Source organism: Carcharodon carcharias, chromosome 19, assembly GCF_017639515.1.
Source record: "Carcharodon carcharias isolate sCarCar2 chromosome 19, sCarCar2.pri, whole genome shotgun sequence".
Taxonomy (NCBI): Eukaryota; Metazoa; Chordata; class Chondrichthyes; order Lamniformes; family Lamnidae; genus Carcharodon; species Carcharodon carcharias.
Window position 1 is genome coordinate 35,829,469 of NC_054485.1, and position 16,877 is coordinate 35,846,345.

Here is a 16,877-nt window from a genome sequence, read left to right on the forward strand (position 1 = left end):
CTCTGTACTGGTAAAGACTGTACCATAGTCTGAAATGATGGCTTCCAGTAGGCCATGTAAACTAAACATTGACGCAGTTTTTTGATTATTGCACTCGATGTCAGTGAACTGACTTCATACACATCCATCCATTTAAAATGTGCATCTTTGATCAATAAAAACATGGTTCCTAAGAATGGTCCTGCACAATCGATGTGTAATCTAACCCAGGGTCGACAAGGCCACTCCCACGAGTACAGTGGAGCTGAAATTGGGCAACTTCTGTTGTTGCTGACAATGGAGATAGTGCTTGACCTGGCTTTCAATGTCACTGCCTATGCCTGGTCACCAGACATCGCTTCACGCAAGCAATTTCATTTTCAATATGCCTAGATGTGCACAGAGAAGATCTGTCACTGTGAATGTCAGGGTGTGATGAGCTGATGGAAGTGTGATCTCTACTGGGTTGTTGAATCAATCTCTTTCTTCCAAAGGGACGACGATTCTTGATCCCCACAACAAATTCCACCTTGACAACTTAACTCTGATTTTCGCGCATGGAATGGTCTTATCTCTTCAGATACTGGTGAATTTGACCACTCTTGCAAAACAAGGTCTCTGACTTTTGACAAAATTGGATTTCTGTTCATCCAATTTCTAATTTGCTTCGCACACACAGGCAAAGAATCCAAGAAATTCAATACAAGCACAACTTCTTGTGGCACTGGAGCATGTACAATGCCATATGGTAATGGAAGATGACTGAGTGCATCCTCATTTGCAATATACAACCAGGACAGTGCATAAAGGTATACTCATACGCAAGTAATATCAAAGCCCAACGTTGAATTCTTGCTGTTGCTATTGGCGGAATGGCTTTATCCTCAATGCATAAACCCATTAATGGTTTATGATCAGACTGAATGGTGAAACATCGTCCATGCAGATACTGGTGGAATTTCTTCACTCCAAATATCAATGATAAACACTACTTTTCTAATTAGTAATACCCCTTCTCGGCTGCAGAGATGGTTCTTGAGACATAGCAATTGGACATTTTGATATGATTTCTGTCTTTTCTTCTTCTGTTTTCCACAGAGTTTTGTCTCACCCTTCATTTTGATTTCACAATTGGCCACATTTCTCTCTAGTGAAACCTTAACTTGGTTCAGTTCGGTAGTTGAGTTATCCATGGCTTCATTATCCAGTCGCATCTTGGAAAGTTCCATGACTTATCCTTCTAATGCCACTTTTGTTTCATTCAGCTGATTCTTCAGCTCTTCAGTCTCTTTCTTGTACCTCTTGGTTTCGTCCTGGAAGATTGAACATTGTTGAGTCTTCTCTGACAACTGTTTCTTCAGTTTGTTCAGAGGGGCATTAAATTCATTTTGTTTTTCTCTATGATTTTCCAAGGGAAACAACTGTGGCCAGAAGGATCCTTGCAGCATGTGAAGGTCCTGCAATTCTCCTAACTCATTCCGAAATACAGAGTCATATTCTACTTGAAACACATAACTTTATTACAGAAAGCTTTTCAGAAGCTACATGCTTGAACCAGGTCCTCAACAAGGTAGCCATGCCCCCCCCACCCAGAATACCCACACTTAGGGCTAAGTGGTCGGTGTCTCCAAGAACAATCACATGACCTCTGATAGGCAGTAGGAAAGACTATAACTTCAATTACTACAAGAGAACAAGGAAATGGCAGAGCAATTAAACAACTACTTTAGTTCTGTCTTCAAGGAGGAAGACACAAATAACTTCCCAGAAATGCTAGGGAACCAAGGGTCTCATGGGAATTGAGGGAAATTAGTATTATTAAAACAATAATGCTGGAGATATTAACGGGACTGAAAACCGATAAATCCCCAGGATCTGATAATCTAGTTCCCTGGGTGCTAAAGGAGGTGACCATGGAATAAGTGGATGCATTGATTATCATCTTCCAAACTCCTGTAGGTTCTGGAACAGTCCCGGTAGATTTAAGCATGACAAATGTAACCCCGTTATTTAAACAGGAGGGAGGGAGAAAATGGCAAATTACAAACCTGTTAGCTTGACATCAGTAGTAGGGAAAATGCTAGAGTCCATTATAAAGGATGTGATAACAGGACACTTAGAAAATATTAATGGGATTAGACAAAGTCAACATGGAATTATGAAAGGGAAATCATGTTTGACAAATCTACTGGAGTTTTTTGATGTAATTTGCAGAATAGATAAGGGAGAACTAGTGGATGTGGTGAACTTGGATTTTCAGAAAGCTTTTGATAAAGTTCCACATAAAAGGTTAGTGTGTAAAATTAAAGAGCATGGGATTGGGAGTAATATATTGGCATGGATTGAGAATTGGTTAGCAGACAGGAAACAGAGTAGGAATAAATGGGTCTTTTTCAGAATGACAGACAGTGACTACTGGGGTACTGCAGGGATCAGTGCTTGGCCCCAGCTATTCACAATATATATCAATGATTTGGATGAGGGAACCAAATGTAATATTTTCAAATTTGCTGATGACAAAAAACTTGGTGGGAATGTGGGTGGTGAAGAGGATGTTAAGAGTCTTCAAAGAAATTTAGGCAGGTTGAGAGAGTGGGCAAGTACATGGCAGATACAGTATAATGTGCTAAGTGTAAAGTTATTACTTTGGTAGGAAAAACAGAATGGCAGAGTATTATTTAAATGGTGATAGATTGGGAAACATTGATGTACAAAGAGATCTGTGTGTCCTTGTACACCAATCATTGAAAGCCTGCATGCAGTTGCAACAAGCAATTAAGAATACAAATGTTGGCCTTCATTACGAGAGGACTTGAGTACAGGAGCAAGGATGCCTTACTGCAGCCTTGGTGAGACCACATCTGGAGTATTATGTGCTGTTTGGTCTCCTTACCTAAGAAAGGAGATACCTGCCATTGAGGCAGTGCAGTGAAGTTTCACCAGACTGATTCTAGGGATGGCAGGATTGTCATATGAGGAGAGATTGGACTGAATAGGCCTGTATTCACTGGAGATTAGAAGAATGAGAGGGGATCCCATTGAAATGTATAAAATTCTGACAGGGCTGGATGCAGGGATGATGTTACCTCTGGCTAGGGGGTCTAGAACAAGTGGTCACAATCTCAAGATACGGGGTTGGCCATTTAGGACTGAGGTGAGAAGAAACTTCTTCACTCTGGGGGTGGTGAACCTGTGGAATTCTCTACCACAGAGGGCTGTGGAGGCCAAGTCATATTTAAGAAGGAATTAGATAGATTTCTGGACGCTAAAAGTATCAAGCGGTATGGGGAGAGGGTGGGAATATGGTGTTGAGATAGAGGATCAGCCATGATCATATTGAATGGCAGAGCAGGCTTGAAGGGCCGAATGACTTACTCCTGCTCCTGTTTTCTATGTTTCAGCCACGCGCCCTCCAGGCCTTGATAAGAAGAGTGCAGGCACATTGGAATGTGCTCTATCCCAGGGATGGCTCTAGAAAGCATGCCAGCCTCACCTCTCTGGTCTGGGAGGCCATTGCAGAGGACGTCAGTGCGGCTGGCCACTGCACCCCGAAACGGCATCCAGTGTAGGAAGAGGATGAATGATCTTATTCGCTCCACCAGCGTGGGTCATCCTTCAACTCCTTCCAATATCAAGCTCTCATCGTGGCATCATATACTCAAAGGCTACTCTCTTCAGGGATCTCACACAACCGTTAGCAGGGGACACATATCACCACTGATTGTCTTACGGAAACATTCACATCATCACCATCCCATCTATCATGCTGCTCACACTCCATCCTCAGTCCCTTCTGGGGAGGGCTCATCACATACAGGGGACATGCATCTTTTCCAAACTCTGTTCCATTCCTTCTGATCACATGACTTTCTTTTGTCTTCATCCAGGGCAAGTTTGCCCACAACAGGCGGGAAGGAGGAATGGCTGACACCATACCCCTCTTGGAACTCGAGGAGGATGCAGCCCAGATCACTGGGAAGGTCAGGGATCACTCCTGTGGGGAAGGGGAGACTGGATTGTCTCAGCAACCCAGTACGGATCATACCTCCTTCAGTTCATCACATCCTGACATTCACAGTGACATGCAAACTTGTAATCTGCATGCTCATCAACTAAAACTCTCTCCTCTCTCTTATAGGCATCAGCAGATTGAGCCCCACAAAACTGGCTAATGAAAACCTGAGCTCCCAGACCACAACAGAAGAGGAAGCTGAGGAAGAACCACAACAGTGCTCACCCGCACCCTCCACCAGCGCAGGGACACATTAGGCTCGGGCTCAACTATTGGAGGACACCTCACTGGCACGTCCCCACAGGAGCCGGAGGCAGGGAAAGCCCAGGTCTCCAGCACTTGGAGAACTGCTGGAGACCAGCCACCTGCTGAGTCCGAGTCAGTTGATGAGCCTCTGAGAGCGGCCACCAACACAATGCTGGAGGTGCAACAATCGGCGGTGGTACATCAGGCAGAGATTCAGCAGCCACTCAGCAGACTAGAGTGAATGATGGAGGAGTTCACCTGAGTTCTGTCCAATGTCATGGCTCTGATGTGTGAGAGCCTCGAGGTCACCATGGGATGGTTAGCGACAACCATGGACACCTTGGTCCAGCAGATTTTGCAGCATACTTGCTCAGCCCTGGACTGCATGGCCACAGACTCTGGTGTGCACCATCACTGTGTAGGTGAGAGGGGAACGAGGCACCTTGGCCTCCCTCTAGGTGCACCTTCCCCTCAAGAAGTCAGGGCGGGGCCCTTGGGCACCCACAGGGAGGATGATTGTCAGCCACACAACCCAGGGACCTCTACTCAGGATACTCCAAGGATGTGTAGCCGCTCAGAGTCCCCTCTGCCTGTGACCCCATCCACTCTAGCTTCTCAGGCCGAGGAAGGTACATCTGCCCCTGAGCAGGAGACTCTTATCAGGCCAGGGCCCTCCAGGCCAAGGTGATCACAGTCATCAGGGCGTAGCAGTCAGCAGGCTGCCTCCACCTCTGCTGCGGAGTCATGGCTGTACCCATTCATTGTGGTAGGGTTAGGAAAATTAAGAATATTGAAATCACTTTTGGGTCACGGGTTTGCTACCACTGTGGAAATATTGCACTTTTGTAAATACATTAGATGTTTATATGAATGACTTGGTCAATTAAGACCATAAGACATATGAGCAGAAATTAGGCCATTCGGCCCATCGAGTCTGCTCCGCCATTCAATCATGGCTGATAAGTTTCTCAACCCCATTCTCTGGCCTTCTCCCCGTAACCTTTGATCCCCTTACCAATCAAGAATCTATCTATCTCAATCTTAGATACACTCAACGACCTTGTGATTATTTACATTTGGATCCTCTTACTTTGAGGTTTAGCCATCCTCTGGCAGTGATTGTGTCCCTCTGTGAGATTCACATTCACTGAAGATAGTTTCCACACCTTTGTGTGATGTCAGGGAGATGTGTTAAAATCTTTATTGGAAGAGTATGATTAAAGCATTTGTAGCCCTTCTTCCCAACAAAACACCATTATGTGAGGGCAGCTCAGCAGCCTTAAAGGATTAGTGGCAGTTGTGTCACCTCAGTGGGAGTGTCAAAGGACCAGACATGGACAGGAGGAGGAAATCCCCAACCATGTCCTCACTCTTGGGAAGCCTGCGATAGCTGAAAAGCCATTGAATCTTGCAGCCTGGCTATCTTCGTCAAAAGCAAGCCTCACATAGTGATCTGCCTTGCTGTAAAGGACATCTGTGATCTCCTTGATGCATCTATGTGTTGTGGACTGCGAGATGCCACACAGGTCCCCTATGGATCCCTGGAATGACCTGCAGGCAAAGAAATTGAGCGTGGCGGTCACCTTTAAAGCCACCGGCAGCGGATAGCCTCCCACTCCACGGGGCATTAGGCCTTCATGAAGAATGTGGCAGATGTGATCAACCAGAGCTCGGGATAAGCATAGATCCGTGTGGCATTGTCTCTCACTCATCTGTAAAAAGATGAGTTTTCTTCGATATACCCTAGGTCTGGCAAGTCACCTCCATTGTCTGAGTCTCTCCTCCTGACCCTTATGTTCCTGCTGTGGCTCCCCTTGACCCTGGGCCTCAAGCAGGGCTTCATCCTGGAGCTGCATTTGGCATTGCCTCTCTTTCCTTCTCCTTCTCAATTGAAGTAGAACTCGCAAAAAGCAGCATTGAGCCCTGGATCCATAATTGCTTTATCCTTGTCTCTGAAATGAAAGATTGAACAGATTAATGATTAATGGGTGAACATAGCGAAGGTCACAATGTGTAACCATTAGCAACTGTAATCGTCTATGGTGGTTACTGCTGTATTAGCCTTGTCGCTGATGCAGCTTTGTATCTGAGGTGCTAACACACACATTGAGGTGACCAAGATGCCATCCCTGAGCCGTAACATCTGAATCCCTCAGTGGTTGGAGTAGGTTTGAATGACATGCATGACCTGGCCTAGCTCAGTGCTTCAATCTCTAATCTGGCATAATAATTAAAAACACAAACATACAAATATATGAATGAGGAGCAGGAGTAGGCCATTCAGTCCCTCGAGCTTGCTCCACCATTTAACAAGATCACGGTTGATCTGATAGTAACCTCAAATCTGTATCCCACCTACCCCAGATAACCTATCACCCCCATTGCTTACCAAGAAACTATCTACCTCTGCCTTAAAAATATTCAAAGACTCTGCTTCCATCGCCTTTTGAGGAAGAGAGTTCCAAAAACTCAAGACCCTCTGAGAGAAAAAATTTCACTTCATCTCCATTTTAAATGGACGACCCCTTATTTTTAAACAGTGACTCCTGGTTCTAGACCCTCCCACACGAGGAAACATCCTTTCCACATCGACCCTGTCAAGACACCTCAAGATCTTATATGTTTCAATCAAGTCGTCTCTTACTCTTCTAAACTTCGGCGGATATAGCCTGGCTAACCTTCCCTCATAAGACAAGCCGCCCATTCCAGGTATTAGCCTAGAAAACCTTCTCTGAACTGTTTCCAAAACATTTACATCCTTTCTTAAATAAGTGACCAATACTGTACACAGTAATCTAGATGTGGTGTCACTAGTGCTCTGTATAACTGAAGCATAAGTCGAATCACGGCACAACTATTAGAACGCTGACTTGTTAGAAGCAAAACTATATTTATTCAAGCATGCTTGGGAGTAGGCTGCTCAGGACACTACACGTGGTTCCTAGTCAGTCTAACCCCCTGAACAGAGAATCCAGCGTCGTTTATACCGCTCATAACAAGAAATTCATACCATATAAGGTTCGTACGTCAAGAAATCACAGTTATGTCATGGCTAGCATGATCAAAGGGAGAACGCAGTAATACAATTACAGGCGCATGGTACATTTCACAATAAGACAGGAGACAGTTGAACTACAACTATGTTAGATAAAGATTACATAAATTACAATATCAGCAGATTTAATCAGGACACTATTGTTTCATTTAGCACATAACAAGATGGAGTTGTAACCACAAACTTTTCAAAGATACTCCGCATGATTAGTTTTACACCGCTTGATTAGTTTATATCATTCCTTACTGCAATATAATCACTGTTAGACCACTTAACCCATTAGATATTTTAGCTGACTAAAGATCTAATCCACATTCCCTCCTTTTGTCCTTTAAAGGACAATCCTTACAGTCTGTCATATTCAGACCGATAGGTATTAACCTCTAACAAGGCCAAGTCTTTCTTAAGTCAGTTTACTGTCCAAGCATTAATCTTTTTCTTTAAGACAATCACTAGGATGATCAAAATGACTATAACCAGTGCTTGGAGGATTACTAGTACATGGGAAAATATTCTCAAACAAGGGTGTACATTTACATTCATACCCCTATTCCATATTCTATCCCACCATGATCCTACTCTCAAGAGTTCTTCTGCCTTGTCCTGTTCTGACTTAATTTTTTTGTTCCAATTCACTCCATTGGTGGCTCATATTTTTCACTTCCCTTATCAATTGTTCCCAATCCGCTTTCAGAGGTGGGATGGTAGGCAGCAGATTTGGCACAAATTTGCATATTTCAGCATCATTATTCACCCTTACAATGTTGGCTTCTATTTCTATATCTGTATCCTTTGTTAGTGTGTCTATGCTATTGCTCCCAAAGGTCAATTGTTCCTTAGGGTTTTTAATAATCATGTTGTAGTTTAGTAGAACACATGTTTTATTTCGTAGTAGATAAGTCAAATTTGTAGTTAGTACATAATAATGAGTTGCATTATGTGTCTTAACAAAGTGCGACTCGTTATGTTTGGTGGGGTTAACTGGTATCTTACAATCATTCCAGTGATGCAGCCCACACATCTCCTTGTTCATAAGGGCATAATCTGGACACAGCTATATGTCCTCCATCTTCTGGCATCTGTCTCTCTGTAATCCCCTTGTAGTGTTCTCCATCACCACTGCCCATTTGGGTGCTTCTGGTATTGTTAGCCATACTTTTTCCTTTACCCAGCCTATATTCTCAATTCTACATAATCGTGATCTTAATGTAATATCCTTAGTTTTTGGTATATGCAAAATCATTCCTAAAATTATCTCTCTCTTTGCATTATTCTTAGCGCGGTGAGGAATGCGGGTTGCTAGGGAGACATCTTTAACATTCGTCAAGGGGGATCCTGTCCATTTCCGTAAAGCCCATTCTCCTATCCAACCCGGTACTTGATGGGTTTTAAGCTCTAGCAAGTTTTTGTCCACCTGAGCCAGCACCCAAGACCCATACAAGGTGCATACAGCATCCCGTGTTTCGTTCGTTTCCTCACCTTCCTCCCGCTCTATTAATGCATTTTATTTGTTACTGGCTTCAGGCGTTTTAAGCCTTCCTGGATAAGGACAGTTAATTGCTTGCTAGTCTGGGCTGATTCTCCTTGGACATTATATTGTTCCTGAACTATCTGTTTCATATGGGTCTTTAGTTCATCAATCTCTGTTTGCAATGCACCTATATCTAAGGTATTTACTGTGGCAGCTCCTGCTGCATTTCCTATTCCTGCTACCTCTAGAACACCTCTTTTCTCATGGTACTTTTGAGTGGGGTTTGTGGTCGTGGCACTTGCTAATTGTTCCTTTTCAACCTTCAATTTTAATCCTGTTTGGCTAACTTCTTCTCTTAATAGTTTAGTATGCAAGTTCCTTAGTATATTAGGGAACCATTCTGGCATATTGATCTTGGTCAGATTTACTACTATCTTTACATGAGTATACCCTGGTATTATCACTACTCTTTCTTTTTCAGGTATTGCCACCAATCCCGTATTTAGGGGTACTAAGTCTGTGTTGCTTCTGAGACACTCCACAGGCCCCGGTGTATTTACTGTTAGTTTCAGTGGTGATCAAATTATGGCTAACCGTTTCTGATACAGGAGTGGTTGTTGGTGCTGGGGTAGTTATATCGCCATAGTAGGCGGCCCACCTCAGTATCTGGTCATCGCAATTCATAACATATCCTTCTCCTAACTGGGGCCCCATTTGGCAGTTTAGTTTTTAAATTGCAGTTGCAACACCCTAGGTTCCCTCTGACACATGTTATTGCTTCTGAATGATCATATACCTGCTTTCCGTTGGTACCTGTTTCCCTTTGGCCAGTCCCTTGGCTCAGAGAGCAATTTGGCTCTCCTGCCTTTAGGTTACATTTTATTATACAAGCTCCTGCAAACATCAGAACCACAATCTTAGCAAAACATTGTGGTGCCTTTTTTTAGTGTAACAGTTTCTACTTTGTTTTGTATATTTTGAAGCACTTAATAGCTTAGTCTCTTGGTTTTAGCACTCTGGATTATTCCTTTCAGAACTGGTTAAACTGTCACAGGGTTCTACACGTCCTTCTGTTGCAGGGGCCTTTTTGCAATGAGAGGCGTGTATCCACATTGGTTTCCCATCAAGCTTTAAAGCCGTATAGGTAGTCAAAAGCACCAGGTATGGTCCCTCCCAACGGGGTTCCAGACGATTCTTCCACCGGAAGGTCTTTACGAACATGTGCTCCCCTGGCTCGTAGGTATGGCAGACCTCAGCAGTTGCTTCCTTCAGCACTTCTTTAACCTGGGAATAAAAACTTTGCAAGGTCTTAGTCAGTGCTATGCAGTAAGCTAACATATTTTCACTCATGTCGTGTATGTTCATTTCCTTGATGGTCAGGGGAGCGCTTATAGGCTTACAGGTCAGCCCATTATTATCTAATGGGGGGACAGCCCTGTCACTCTGTTGGGACTAGATCTCATTAGCATGAGTTCTATGGGGAGTACTTCCGGTCACTTTAATCCTGTTTCTGTACAGATTTTTGCTATTTTTGTCTTAAGGATACCATTTTGTCTTTCTACTGCTCTGGCTGATTGCGGGTGGTAGATGCAGGGCAAGTGTTGCTTACATTGTAGTCCTTTCATCACTTCCTTGTCCACTTGACCTGTAAAGTGGGATCCGTTGTCGCTAGAAATCCGTTCAGGTATTCCAAACCTAGGGATAACTTCTTTTAAAAGTAATTTGGCTACCGTGGTAGCATCGTTTTTTTCTGGTGGGGAACGCTTCTACCCATCTAGAGAATAAGTCCATTATTACTAATACATATTGTAGTCCCATACATTTGGGCAGTTGTATAAAGTCCATTTGCATATGTACAAAGAGGGCCCATGGTTGGGGTTGTGAAGCAGGTTTAACACAAGGTATTTTTCCTGCATTATACTTTTGACAAGTCATACATTTGGTAGCAATGCTTTCAGCAATAGAAGCAAATCCAGGCGCATACCAGGATTTTTGCATAATATAATTCATCCCCCCTTATGCACCATGCATGAAAGAATGACACGCATGTGCAAGCCAGGGGAGCAGGTTCTTTGGAGCCACCATGTGGCCGTCATGGGAGATCCAAAAACCATCAGGCTTCTGGCAACAGGCAGCTGCAAGCCAAGCCTTCTTTTCCTCAATATCAGCAGTGTTTTGTAATTGGGACACTTTGTCAATTGTTAAAAGGTTAGAGGGAGTACTGGAACACATTGGTTGGCCACCATCTGGTCAGATCGGGCTGCTGCAGCCTTAGCCGTCCGATCTGCCTTTGAATTTCCTTTAGAAACATTATATTTTTGATTGGTATGAGCAGTGCACTTAATGACAGCCACAGACTTGAGAAACAAATTAGCCTGTAACAAGTTTCTGATAAGCAACCCATGTTTGACTGGATTTCCAGAGGCAGTGATAAAATCTCTCAATTTCCAAAGTGGACCAAAATCATGAACTACCCCGAAAGCATTTCATGAATCAGTATATAAATTGACTGATTTCCCTTGGGCTAAGATGGAGGCTCTGTTAAGTGCAAAAAGTTCCACAGCCTGTGCAGCTCTGAATGGTGGCTGGGTTAGGCACTACCGGGAAGATTGGGATTACACAGTCATTAACAGCTCGCAGATCTTGGATGAATCGCCATTCTTCCTTACTGGGTTTTTTTACAGGTAGGATAGGGGTATTACAGGAGCTCATGACTGAGATGAGAACTCCTTGCTGGAGGAGGGCCGCTACTACCTCCTGAATGCTGCCGGACCTAAGGGGTATTGCGCTTTCTGAGGCAATGGTTTGGAGGGGTTAACTTGAACGCGAAATGGTTCAGCAGATAGAATTCTTCCTACCTCATTCGAGTGCTTAGCCCACAGCCGTGTTGGTACTTGCTGAAGAAATTCCTGTTCCTGTTGTCCCACTGTTTTCAGGGCAGAATTATCTCTTGGTTGTTGGCGCTCAAACATTGTGGGGATCCTCCTTCGAGTAATGATGATCCGTACCTCGGAGTCCAGTAAAATATCGATTCTTCCATAGGGCGTCAGTCTTGTGTACGTAGGTTTCCGAGTCGAGAGTCACTTAACCATCGGGCCCAAATCTTTTGCGTAGTGGCCGGGGCGAACATACAAGGTGCAATGCGGTGCCGTTAAGTCTGCATGATGGAATAGCAACTTTGCTTTTGCTGGCAAGTCAATTTGCAAGGCTATTCCTTCATGGCCCATATAAATGTTTCCTGTTTCCAAAAAAAAAGAATGATCCTACTTGTGGGGCTGCCATTAGTGCATAGTCCTGGTCATGGCCTTCCTTATCATAATATGCCATACAATGTAACTCATAGCGTCATCCCTGACGGCCCAGGGGGAGGGAGGGGTGGTGCTCGGGGCTGAGGGCAATTACGAGCCTGATGTCCTTGTTGTCCGCAATTGTAACAATTGAAATTATCTCTGTTCTGCCTTCCTCTATACCTCCCTCTGCATTTTTGCTGGCACCCACTGTACAGTGGGCACGGAGCAGGTTCAACTGGACCTGCATACATAAGCATCTCAATCGTACTATTTTTTTTTAAAAAGGGTTTCTGCTGCTGATGCTGATTCTGGCGTTGGCAATGTTGCAACACACTCATTACCTCAACCAGGGGTTTGGCTTCCCATCCAATACAAGTTATACAAAACACATTCTTCATACCGGGTTGCAAACCGTTTAAAATAATATTAACCATTGCAGGTCCTCCTTCACCCTCCTTTAGACCTGAACATTCTGAAAATACTTTTCATACTTGTTTAGCATAATCACCCATGTCTTCACCTGGTTTCTGCTGTGTAGCATTAATTCTAAACCAGTCTACAACCTGGGGGTAACAGTCCCTTATGGCCGTTAAGATTCGATCCCAGAGGCTAGTGAGCTCGGCCCCTGGGGTAGGTCCTTCTGGCCATTCACTTTTGTCCTTAACCTGTTTCCATTTGTTTATTCCTAAACAGCCATCCATCAACACCTGAATATCCTCTTTAGTGGGCTGGTAGCATTTTCGCAAAATTTCCATCTTTCCCTTAAATCTTCTAAATACCGCTGGGATAGGCATCCCATTGGGGTTGTTTTACCTTGCCTCTTTTAGATTCTAGAGCTCCTCTTAAGTGCACTAATTTATCGAGATCCCAAGTGCCTTCCAACGGGAACTGCTTCTTGGGGTCATCTCGGGTGATCCAATTCCATTTTTAAAAAAATTTAAAATTGGGCGGGCCATAATTCTGATGCATATAATACACCAGCGTTCCCTTAGCAGGGACAGGACTATCCCCTTTAGCTGCAGCTGCTCCCATGCTGATTCCTATGCTGTACCTTGTCTCCTTAGTTCCCTTGAGACACCTGACGTTCTCTCTTCCCCTTATACCTTCAAACACATTCACAAACAAGCAGCGGATCCTTACTGATCCTTATGCTGTACCTGTTTCCTTAGTTCCCTTGAGACGCCCGGCCTTCTCTCTCTTCCCCTTATACCTTCAAACACATTCACAGACAGGCCGCGGATCACATACAGGCAGTGGATCCTTTCCTAGTGCGCTCAACCTTTGGCTTACCTCTCTTGCTTACTACGGACCCTGTCCGTACTGTGGACCCTGTCCATCACAACCTCAGGGACTCGAACCCTAGGTAGGTAGCCATGGGATCCCAGCTCCCTCCATTTTTTTTGCTCTCTAACAGTCAGGCTATGACAGAGATGTACTGCTCATGTCGAGCACCTGCACGCGTACCGGCAGCGGACAGACTCTGGTAAATAACATCTTACCTTATTTATATACCAGTTGTGTCGTCCGTTGCCAGGGCGCCACTGTTCGGTCTTGCTTAGGCAGTCGCGCTTGCCGTCTCAGTGGAACCTCCATGAAAGTACTGTCGAATCGCGTCACAACTACAAGAACACTTACTTGTTAGAAGCAAAACTATATTTATTCAAGCATGCTGGGGAGTCGGCTGCTCAGGACACCACACATGGTTCCTAGTCAGTCTAACCCCCTGAATAGAGAATCCAGCATTGTTTATACCGCTCATAACAGGAAATTCATACCATATAAGGTTCGTACATCAAGAAATCACAGTTATGTCATGGTTAGCACTATCAAAGGGAAAACACGGTAGTACAATTACAGGCAGATGGTACATTTCACAATAAGAAAGGAGACAGTTTAACTACAACTATGTTAGATAAAGATTACATAAATTACCATATCAGCAGATTTAATCAGGGCACCATTGTTTCATTTAGTACATAACAGGACGCAGGTCCAGGGAACGTATCGGCCTTTGGCCCCATTAGTTTTCCTAGTACTTTTTCTCTAGTGACAATTATTATATTTATTTCCTCCCCCTCTTTTGCCCCTTGATTATTTAGTATTTTTGGAATGCTATTGGTGTCTTCCACCATGAAGACTGATGCAAAGTATTTATTCAACTCCTCTGCCATTTCCTGGTTCCCCATTATTATTTCCTCAGACTCATTCTCTAAAGGGCCTAGGTTCACTTTGGCCCCTCTCTTCCTTTTTATATATTTAAAGAAGCTCTTACTGTTCATTTTAATATTTCATGCTAGTTTACACTCAAAGTATATTTTCTCCCTCTTTATTATGTTTTTGGTCATCTTTTGTTGGTTTGTAAAACTTTCCCAATCCTCTGGCTTACCACTGATCTTTGCCACATTGTATGTTTTTTCTTTCAAGTTGATATTATCTTTAACTTCCTTGGTTAACCATGGTTGGTTTATCCCCTTCCTAGAATCCTTCTTCCTCTCTGGGATATATCTTTGTTGTGAGTCTTGACTATTTTCTTAAATGTCCGCCATTGTTCATCAACTGCCTTTTCTGCTAAACCCCTTTCCCAGTTCACTCCTGCCAACTCTGCTCTCATACCTTTGAACTTATCCTTATTTAAGTTTAGCAGTTGTTTCTGACCCAAGTTTCTCACTCTGAAACTGAATGCTAATATTATAGTCACTGTTTCCTATGGGATCTTTTTCTCTGAGATCATTTATAAAACCTGCCTCATTACACATTACCAGATCCAAAATAGCCTAACCCCTGGTTGGATCCACAACATATTGTTCTAGGAAACTGTCCCAAATACATTCTATGAATTCTTGCTCGTGGCTACCTCTGCTAATTTGATTTTCCCAATCTACATGATGATTAAAGTCACCCATGGTTATTGTACTGCCTTTTTTACATGCCCTTATTACCTCCTGATTTATTATCTGTAGTTCAGTATTGCTACTGTTAGAGGGCCCATAGACTATTCCCACCAACGTCTTCTTCCCCTTGTTATTTCTTACTCCACTCATATGGATTCTACATCTTCCAATCCAAGACTATTTCTTGCTATCATACTTATTCCATCTCATGCTAACAAAGCTACCCCACCGCCCTTTCCCACCTGCCTTACTTTTCAAAAAATCACATGTCCCTGAATATTTAGTTCCCAGCTTTGATCTCCTTATAACCATATCTCTGTAATGGCTATAAGATCATACCCATTAGCCTCTATTTGTGCTGTTAATTCATTTATTTTGTTCCAAATACTACGTGCATTTAAGTAAAGAGCCATTAATTTTGCCTTTTTACCATTTTCCCCCTTTGACCCTATTTGCTGCTGTTTTTTATGTTTGTACGCTCTGTCCCTTCCTGTCACACTCTGTGTCATGAAGATATTAATGTATATAATGTTACTGGAAATTATTTTAAATTGGACTTGTAGTAGGGTCTGTGACTGTGGGTGTGTATGTGTGTGTCTTAATTGGATTAAAGCCAGCTAGTCTGGGTGCTTTTATGTATAGTAGTTTTGAGATGTTAAACAGTAAGGTAAAGAGTACATTTGCATTTTGTTGAATAAACCATTCAAAGACTGGGGATGCAACCTTGCACCAAGCTAGGAGACACCAAGCAATATATTTATATTACTAATAAAATTGGTACTGCAAAATTGGTTTTATTGTTAGATGAGGTGAAGTTCAAAGGGCCTAGTGATACAATGAGAATTTGCATTCAAAGGAAAGGCTAGGTATATACAGAAAAGAGATTTGGGTGTAAAAGTCAAGGCATGCCACCTGTAAGCCTACAGCTGTGCAAAGGAACCAAATTGAAAGGAACCTCATTTTGAATTCATAAGATTAAATGTGCTTTGCCTGGTGTCAGTTTAAGTCTATGAGTTATTGTTGCCTTGGGAAAGATTACCCGGGAGTGATTGATTTGTGGATTTGTTTAATAGCTATTATGGTAGCAATTTGTAAACATGTGCATGTGTTTAATACCTTGGTAAATTAATATATGTTTAATTTAATTTATATAAAAGGCCTCTTGAGGCTTGGTCGTTTTTATTCCTGAATTCAGAGCTGCATCTCAAACATACCAATTGAAAATATATGTTATGACTGTTGTTCAAAGTCCCCCCCTGGGATTTCAAATAACTCAGCCTTTACCAACTGCTGTATCATAACACTCTGGGAATCATTACATAAATAGCTGCCCAGCCATGCTGCCACATCCTTTTGCTTTGTAAGCCTTCGTATCCCCTCTCCACAACCCTCCCCCCCGCCCCTCTATTTAGTTTAAAGCCCTCTCTACAGCCCTAGTTATTCAGACTCCAGCTCCTTAATTCAGATCCAAAGTTCCTCAAGCTGCAAACACTTACTACAGGTGTGTTCACTCTGGATCACATTGGTGTCCAGAAGCTCCCACATGCTGCAGCAGCAACACATCACCTGTTCTGCATTCACTATCGTATTTTACTTAATTTATTGATTATTCACTCTAGTATCCCTGCTCTTTAAACTTGAAGAATCTCCCGCTCTTTACACTTTATTGTAATTACTTTTTTAAGCACCAGTATCGATCTTACACTTAACAAGCTATTTTTAAGAAAAAGAGAAAAAAAGGACTAGAAACCTAAACACAAATTAAAGAAATTATTTTTACTTTAAAGATTAGAAATACTCACCAAGCCTGCTCGCCAATCAGCTGCTCGCTACACTCTTTTCCCTCACGGACCCTTTAATGGGCTCTTGTTTCTCTCTCTCTTCTCTCTTTAATGAACTCTCATCTTTCTCTCCATGCTCTTTAATGGTCTCT